Source organism: Pleurodeles waltl, chromosome 12 (assembly GCF_031143425.1).
Source record: "Pleurodeles waltl isolate 20211129_DDA chromosome 12, aPleWal1.hap1.20221129, whole genome shotgun sequence".
NCBI lineage: Eukaryota > Metazoa > Chordata > Amphibia > Caudata > Salamandridae > Pleurodeles > Pleurodeles waltl.
The window spans coordinates 102,826,890-102,836,581 of record NC_090451.1 but is presented as its reverse complement, the minus strand read 5'-3'; positions in this window follow the sequence as shown (position 1 = coordinate 102,836,581).

The window sequence follows — 9,692 nt, the reverse complement described above, 5'->3', positions numbered from 1 at the left end:
CTCAAGGGAGCCTTTTAACAGGAAGGTGGGTTGGGAGCACACTGCCTCACATCCCAGTCCAGTTCGCCCCTTTGCATCCTGGTAAATGCAGTTCAAATTTCACGCTTACTTGAAAGTGTCCGAAGTTTTTCACTAAAGTTAGTGCAGTCATTGCTGTTCATCTCTATACACGTGTTTCGGGGTAGTTGCCCCTCATCAGTAGAGAGTAGAAGGCATCCAAAAATATCTGGGGTTGCTGGAAATGCTGCCAAAATTGTCTCAGGTCTAGTACCACTCACAGGCTCACAGGTGCGTCTCCAGAGCTCGTCAGCTCGATGGCTCAAGGGAGCCTTTTAACAGGAAGGTGGGTTGGGAGCACACTGCCTCACATCCCAGTCGAGTTCGCCCCTTTGCATCCTGGTAAATGCAGTTCAAATTTCACGCTTACTTGAAAGTGTCCGAAAGTTTTTCACTAAAGTTAGTGCAGTCATTGCTGTTCATCTCTATACACGTGTTTCGGGGTAGTTGCCCCTCATCAGTAGAGAGTAGAAGGCATCAAAAAATATCTGGGGTTGCTGGAAATGCTGCCAAAATTGTCTCAGGTCTAGTACCACTCACAGGCTCACACGAACTCGACTGGGATGTGAGGCAGTGTGCTCCCAACCCGCCTTCCTGTTAAAAGGCTCCCTTGAGCCATTGAGCTGACGAGCTCTGGAGACGCACCTGTGAGTGGTACTAGACCTGAGACGATTTTGGCAGCATTTCCAGCAACCCCAGATATTATTTGATGCTTTCTACTCTCTACTGATGAGGGGCAACTACCCTGAAACACGTGTATAGAGATGAACAGCAATGACTGCACTAACTTTAGTGAAAAACTACGGACACTTTCAAGTAAGCGTTAAATTTGAACTGCATTTACCAGGATGCAAAGGGGAGAACTCGACTGGGATGTGAGGCAGTGTGCTCCCAACCCGCCTTCCTGTTAAAAGGCTCCCTTGAGCCATTGAGCTGACGAGCTCTGGAGACGCGCCTGTGAGTGGTACTAGACCTGAGACGATTTTGGCAGCATTTCCAGCAACCCCAGATATTATTTGATGCTTTCTACTCTCTACTGATGAGGGGTAACTACCCTGAAACACGTGTATAGAGATGAACAGCAATGACTGCACTAACTTTAGTGAAAAACTACTGACACTTTCAAGTAAGCGTTAAATTTGAACTGCATTTACCAGGATGCAAAGGGGCGAACTCGACTGGGATGTGAGGCAGTGTGCTCCCAACCCGCCTTCCTGTTAAAAGGCTCCCTTGAGCCATTGAGCTGACGAGCTCTGGAGACGCACCTGTGAGCCTGTGAGTGGTACTAGACCTGAGACGATTTTGGCAGCATTTCCAGCAACCCCAGATATTATTTGATGCTTTCTACTCTCTACTGATGAGGGGCAACTACCCTGAAACACGTGTATAGAGATGAACAGCAATGACTGCACTAACTTTAGTGAAAAACTACAGACACTTTCAAGTAAGCGTTAAATTTGAACTGCATTTACCAGGATGCAAAGGGGCGAACTCGACTGGGATGTGAGGCAGTGTGCTCCCAACCCGCCTTCCTGTTAAAAGGCTCCCTTGAGCCATTGAGCTGACGAGCTCTGGAGACGCACCTGTGAGCCTGTGAGTGGTACTAGACCTGAGACGATTTTGGCAGCATTTCCAGCAACCCCAGATATTATTTGATGCTTTCTACTCTCTACTGATGAGGGGCAACTACCCTGAAACACGTGTATAGAGATGAACAGCAATGACTGCACTAACTTTAGTGAAAAACTACGGACACTTTCAAGTAAGCGTTAAATTTTTACTGCATTTACCAGGATGCAAAGGGGCGAACTCGACTGGGATGTGAGGCAGTGTGCTCCCAACCCGCCTTCCTGTTAAAAGGCTCCCTTGAGCCATTGAGCTGACGAGCTCTGGAGACGCACCTGTGAGCCTGTGAGTGGTACTAGACCTGAGACGATTTTGGCAGCATTTCCAGCAACCCCAGATATATTTTTTGATGCTTTCTACTCTCTACTGATGAGGGGCAACTACCCTGAAACACGTGTATAGAGATGAACAGCAATGACTGCACTAACTTTAGTGAAAAACTACGGACACTTTCAAGTAAGCGTTAAATTTGAACTGCATTTACCAGGATGCAAAGGGGCGAACTCGACTGGGATGTGAGGCAGTGTGCTCCCAACCCGCCTTCCTGTTAAAAGGCTCCCTTGAGCCATTGAGCTGACGAGCTCTGGAGACGCACCTGTGAGCCTGTGAGTGGTACTAGACCTGAGACGATTTTGGCAGCATTTCCAGCAACCCCAGATATATTTTTTGATGCTTTCTACTCTCTACTGATGAGGGGCAACTACCCTGAAACACGTGTATAGAGATGAACAGCAATGACTGCACTAACTTTAGTGAAAAACTACGGACACTTTCAAGTAAGCGTTAAATTTGAACTGCATTTACCAGGATGCAAAGGGGCGAACTCGACTGGGATGTGAGGCAGTGTGCTCCCAACCCGCCTTCCTGTTAAAAGGCTCCCTTGAGCCATTGAGCTGACGAGCTCTGGAGACGCACCTGTGAGCCTGTGAGTGGTACTAGACCTGAGACGATTTTGGCAGCATTTCCAGCAACCCCAGATATTATTTGATGCTTTCTACTCTCTACTGATGAGGGGCAACTACCCTGAAACACGTGTATAGAGATGAACAGCAATGATTGCACTAACTTTAGTGAAAAACTACGGACACTTTCAAGTAAGCGTTAAATTTGAACTGCATTTACCAGGATGCAAAGGGGCGAACTCGACTGGGATGTGAGGCAGTGTGCTCCCAACCCGCCTTCCTGTTAAAAGGCTCCCTTGAGCCATTGAGCTGACGAGCTCTGGAGACGCACCTGTGAGCCTGTGAGTGGTACTAGACCTGAGACGATTTTGGCAGCATTTCCAGCAACCCCAGATATTATTTGATGCTTTCTACTCTCTACTGATGAGGGGCAACTACCCTGAAACACGTGTATAGAGATGAACAGCAATGACTGCACTAACTTTAGTGAAAAACTACGGACACTTTCAAGTAAGCGTTAAATTTGAACTGCATTTACCAGGATGCAAAGGGGCGAACTCGACTGGGATGTGAGGCAGTGTGCTCCCAACCCGCCTTCCTGTTAAAAGGCTCCCTTGAGCCATTGAGCTGACAAGCTCTGGAGACGCACCTGTGAGTCTGTGAGTGGTACTAGACCTGAGACGATTTTGGCAGCATTTCCAGCAACCCCAGATATTATTTGATGCTTTCTACTCTCTACTGATGAGGGGCAACTACCCTGAAACACGTGTATAGAGATGAACAGCAATGACTGCACTAACTTTAGTGAAAAACTACGGACACTTTCAAGTAAGCGTTAAATTTGAACTGCATTTACCAGGATGCAAAGGGGCGAACTCGACTGGGATGTGAGGCAGTGTGCTCCCAACCCGCCTTCCTGTTAAAAGGCTCCCTTGAGCCATTGAGCTGACGAGCTCTGGAGACGCACCTGTGAGCCTGTGAGTGGTACTAGACCTGAGACGATTTTGGCAGCATTTCCAGCAACCCCAGATATTATTTGATGCTTTCTACTCTCTACTGATGAGGGGCAACTACCCTGAAACACGTGTATAGAGATGAACAGCAATGACTGCACTAACTTTAGTGAAAAACTACGGACACTTTCAAGTAAGCGTTAAATTTGAACTGCATTTACTAGGATGCAAAGGGGCGAACTCGACTGGGATGTGAGGCAGTGTGCTCCCAACCCGCCTTCCTGTTAAAAGGCTCCCTTGAGCCATTGAGCTGACGAGCTCTGGAGACGTGCCTGTGAGTGGTACTAGACCTGAGACGATTTTGGCAGCATTTCCAGCAACCCCAGATATTATTTGATGCTTTCTACTCTCTACTGATGAGGGGCAACTACCCTGAAACACGTGTATAGAGATGAACAGCAATGACTGCACTAACTTTAGTGAAAAACTACGGACACTTTCAAGTAAGCGTTAAATTTGAACTGCATTTACCAGGATGCAAAGGGGCGAACTCGACTGGGATGTGAGGCAGTGTGCTCCCAACCCGCCTTCCTGTTAAAAGGCTCCCTTGAGCCATTGAGCTGACGAGCTCTGGAGACGCGCCTGTGAGCCTGTGAGTGGTACTAGACCTGAGACGATTTTGGCAGCATTTCCAGCAACCCCAGATATTATTTGATGCTTTCTACTCTCTACTGATGAGGGGCAACTACCCTGAAACACGTGTATAGAGATGAACAGCAATGACTGCACTAACTTTAGTGAAAAACTACGGACACTTTCAAGTAAGCGTTAAATTTGAACTGCATTTACCAGGATGCAAAGGGGCGAACTCGACTGGGATGTGAGGCAGTGTGCTCCCAACCCGCCTTCCTGTTAAAAGGCTCCCTTGAGCCATTGAGCTGACGAGCTCTGGAGACGCACCTGTGAGCCTGTGAGTGGTACTAGACCTGAGACGATTTTGGCAGCATTTCCAGCAACCCCAGATATTATTTGATGCTTTCTACTCTCTACTGATGAGGGGCAACTACCCTGAAACACGTGTATAGAGATGAACAGCAATGACTGCACTAACTTTAGTGAAAAACTACGGACACTTTCAAGTAAGCGTTAAATTTGAACTGCATTTACCAGGATGCAAAGGGGCGAACTCGACTGGGATGTGAGGCAGTGTGCTCCCAACCCGCCTTCCTGTTAAAAGGCTCCCTTGAGCCATTGAGCTGACGAGCTCTGGAGACGCACCTGTGAGCCTGTGAGTGGTACTAGACCTGAGACGATTTTGGCAGCATTTCCAGCAACCCCAGATATTATTTGATGCTTTCTACTCTCTACTGATGAGGGGCAACTACCCTGAAACACGTGTATAGAGATGAACAGCAATGACTGCACTAACTTTAGTGAAAAACTACGGACACTTTCAAGTAAGCGTTAAATTTGAACTGCATTTACCAGGATACAAAGGGGCGAACTCGACTGGGATGTGAGGCAGTGTGCTCCCAACCCGCCTTCCTGTTAAAAGGCTCCCTTGAGCCATTGAGCTGACGAGCTCTGGAGACGCACCTGTGAGCCTGTGAGTGGTACTAGACCTGAGACGATTTTGGCAGCATTTCCAGCAACCCCAGATATTATTTGATGCTTTCTACTCTCTACTGATGAGGGGCAACTACCCTGAAACACGTGTATAGAGATGAACAGCAATGACTGCACTAACTTTAGTGAAAAACTACGGACACTTTCAAGTAAGCGTTAAATTTGAACTGCATTTACTAGGATGCAAAGGGGCGAACTCGACTGGGATGTGAGGCAGTGTGCTCCCAACCCGCCTTCCTGTTAAAAGGCTCCCTTGAGCCATTGAGCTGACGAGCTCTGGAGACGTGCCTGTGAGTGGTACTAGACCTGAGACGATTTTGGCAGCATTTCCAGCAACCCCAGATATTATTTGATGCTTTCTACTCTCTACTGATGAGGGGCAACTACCCTGAAACACGTGTATAGAGATGAACAGCAATGACTGCACTAACTTTAGTGAAAAACTACGGACACTTTCAAGTAAGCGTTAAATTTGAACTGCATTTACCAGGATGCAAAGGGGCGAACTCGACTGGGATGTGAGGCAGTGTGCTCCCAACCCGCCTTCCTGTTAAAAGGCTCCCTTGAGCCATTGAGCTGACGAGCTCTGGAGACGCGCCTGTGAGCCTGTGAGTGGTACTAGACCTGAGACGATTTTGGCAGCATTTCCAGCAACCCCAGATATTATTTGATGCTTTCTACTCTCTACTGATGAGGGGCAACTACCCTGAAACACGTGTATAGAGATGAACAGCAATGACTGCACTAACTTTAGTGAAAAACTACGGACACTTTCAAGTAAGCGTTAAATTTGAACTGCATTTACCAGGATGCAAAGGGGCGAACTCGACTGGGATGTGAGGCAGTGTGCTCCCAACCCGCCTTCCTGTTAAAAGGCTCCCTTGAGCCATTGAGCTGACGAGCTCTGGAGACGCACCTGTGAGCCTGTGAGTGGTACTAGACCTGAGACGATTTTGGCAGCATTTCCAGCAACCCCAGATATTATTTGATGCTTTCTACTCTCTACTGATGAGGGGCAACTACCCTGAAACACGTGTATAGAGATGAACAGCAATGACTGCACTAACTTTAGTGAAAAACTACGGACACTTTCAAGTAAGCGTTAAATTTGAACTGCATTTACCAGGATGCAAAGGGGCGAACTCGACTGGGATGTGAGGCAGTGTGCTCCCAACCCGCCTTCCTGTTAAAAGGCTCCCTTGAGCCATTGAGCTGACGAGCTCTGGAGACGCACCTGTGAGCCTGTGAGTGGTACTAGACCTGAGACGATTTTGGCAGCATTTCCAGCAACCCCAGATATTATTTGATGCTTTCTACTCTCTACTGATGAGGGGCAACTACCCTGAAACACGTGTATAGAGATGAACAGCAATGACTGCACTAACTTTAGTGAAAAACTACGGACACTTTCAAGTAAGCGTTAAATTTGAACTGCATTTACCAGGATACAAAGGGGCGAACTCGACTGGGATGTGAGGCAGTGTGCTCCCAACCCGCCTTCCTGTTAAAAGGCTCCCTTGAGCCATTGAGCTGACGAGCTCTGGAGACGCACCTGTGAGTGGTACTAGACCTGAGACGATTTTGGCAGCATTTCCAGCAACCCCAGATATTATTTGATGCTTTCTACTCTCTACTGATGAGGGGCAACTACCCTGAAACACGTGTATAGAGATGAACAGCAATGACTGCACTAACTTTAGTGAAAAACTACGGACACTTTCAAGTAAGCGTTAAATTTGAACTGCATTTACCAGGATGCAAAGGGGCGAACTCGACTGGGATGTGAGGCAGAGTGCTCCCAACCCGCCTTCCTGTTAAAAGGCTCCCTTGAGCCATTGAGCTGACGAGCTCTGGAGACGCACCTGTGAGCCTGTGAGTGGTACTAGACCTGAGACGATTTTGGCAGCATTTCCAGCAACCCCAGATATTATTTGATGCTTTCTACTCTCTACTGATGAGGGGCAACTACCCTGAAACACGTGTATAGAGATGAACAGCAATGACTGCACTAACTTTAGTGAAAAACTACGGACACTTTCAAGTAAGCGTTAAATTTGAACTGCATTTACCAGGATGCAAAGGGGCGAACTCGACTGGGATGTGAGGCAGTGTGCTCCCAACCCGCCTTCCTGTTAAAAGGCTCCCTTGAGCCATTGAGCTGACGAGCTCTGGAGACGCACCTGTGAGCCTGTAAGTGGTACTAGACCTGAGACGATTTTGGCAGCATTTCCAGCAACCCCAGATATTATTTGATGCTTTCTACTCTCTACTGATGAGGGGCAACTACCCTGAAACACGTGTATAGAGATGAACAGCAATGACTGCACTAACTTTAGTGAAAAACTACGGACACTTTCAAGTAAGTGTTAAATTTGAACTGCATTTACCAGGATGCAAAGGGGCGAACTCGACTGGGATGTGAGGCAGTGTGCTCCCAACCCGCCTTCCTGTTAAAAGGCTCCCTTGAGCCATTGAGGTGACAAGCTCTGGAGACGCACCTGTGAGCCTGTGAGTGGTACTAGACCTGAGACGATTTTGGCAGCATTTCCAGCAACCCCAGATATTATTTGATGCTTTCTACTCTCTACTGATGAGGGGCAACTACCCTGAAACACGTGTATAGAGATGAACAGCAATGACTGCACTAACTTTAGTGAAAAACTACAGACACTTTCAAGTAAGCGTTAAATTTGAACTGCATTTACCAGGATGCAAAGGGGCGAACTCGACTGGGATGTGAGGCAGTGTGCTCCCAACCCGCCTTCCTTTTCTGTGCAGATGTATCTGATGTGAAAAGTTATGAGATCAATATGTTTATCCACTTTCATTGCTTTACAGGGATTGCTTTGATCATTCAAATGTGATTTGCTGATAAAAAAAAATTTGTGCTGATGTTTTTTGTTTTTTTGTTTGAAACAAGAGATATGTGAAACAAAAATTCATTGGTCAAAGGGTGGAATGTGATGCCATTGATTAAGTTTGACCAATGACTTTGTGTTTCACCACTGCGCATATTAGTTGTTCAATGTTCACCAGTAGCACATTATATGTTTTGTTCAGTTTAGCCGCCTATTGGCTTTGACATTGCATTAGCCATTACATTCTGTATTCTGCCTATTGGCTTTGACATGCTGTATTCAGTTTAGCCGCCTATTGGCTTTGACATTGCATTAGCCATTACATTCTGTATTCTGCCTATTGGCTTTGACATGATATTAGACATTGCATTTTGTATTCAGCTTAGCTGCCTATTGGCTTTGACATGATATTAGACATTACATTTTGTATTCAGCTCAGCTGCCTATTGCCTTTGACATTACATTAGACATTGCATTTGATATTTAGGTTAGCTGCCTATTGCCTTTAACGTGGAGTTAGACATTGCAGTTGAGAATCCAAGCTGTATTTTTCCAAGCTGTGTTTTTGCACAAGATGAACCAAGATGTTTTCTTCACACACTAGACTAGACCTGATAAGAGATAGTACATGTGGTGTTTACCATCCTGCTCAAGCTTGGGAAGAGGAGCAGTCTAGGAGATCTGGCCAGTCTCCAAAGGCTTGCGTAGTTTTCCCGGGTCTGAGAGGAGGGGGAACGCTTTTCTAAGGGTGGCTCACGGGCTTCAGAGAATTAGATTCGAATCTGCCTGACTTCGGACTGGAACTTGGCGCCAGTTGCCAGTATCCCGTGTGGGTAGATTATCTCTTTCTCGCAGTTGACTGGAGTCATCAACTTGCAGACCCTGGAAAGATGAAGCTGTAAATAGTTTCTCACACGGTGAAGTATTTGTTTTGCTTTGCATTCAATATCTTATATATATAACCTGCTGTGTACATTGCAAATATATTTTGTTTTCATTGAACGTGTGCTTGAAATCTATTAATTCGTCTCTTACGAACATGTGGTTTTAGAACACTTAACAACAATAAAAGTCTTCTTTGAACTCAGAAATGCATTCTTGATATGTTCTGTAAGCTCTGAAAACGAGATAAGTAGGAAAGCAGAACATTTGTCTATTAGGATTATGGGGGGTATGTAAAATCAATGACAAAGTAAAAAGAAATTGGACTAAAAGAGCTCGACGAAATGAAGAAAGTGAAAGAGAGAAAATGTTCAATGAAATATGGGAAAGCTCACATAAAGGGCAAGATGTTGAAATGCGTATTATGCGCAAGGTGAAAAATTAAGATCAAAAAGAAAATTGTGTGATGACGAGCGTCATCAGAGGAGGGACTGAGAGAGCCTAGTTTAAATATTATATATCTAGATGTGAAATGCTTACAATTAACAATGCTGCATTAATAATATTATTCATTGAAACGTATTTTAAACGTGGAGAATTATTGTATGCATATACTAATATCAACTATAAGAAATGATTGCTTGTATTATGATTAATTGAATATGTTAACACGTACGAAGATTGCATTTATTAGAATCCATAAGCCTTAAGTTAGCGTGAGTCGAAGAATTAGCTGTGTAACTCTCATATTAAAGCATATTTTTCTGTTTCTTCAGTGTGCTGACTCG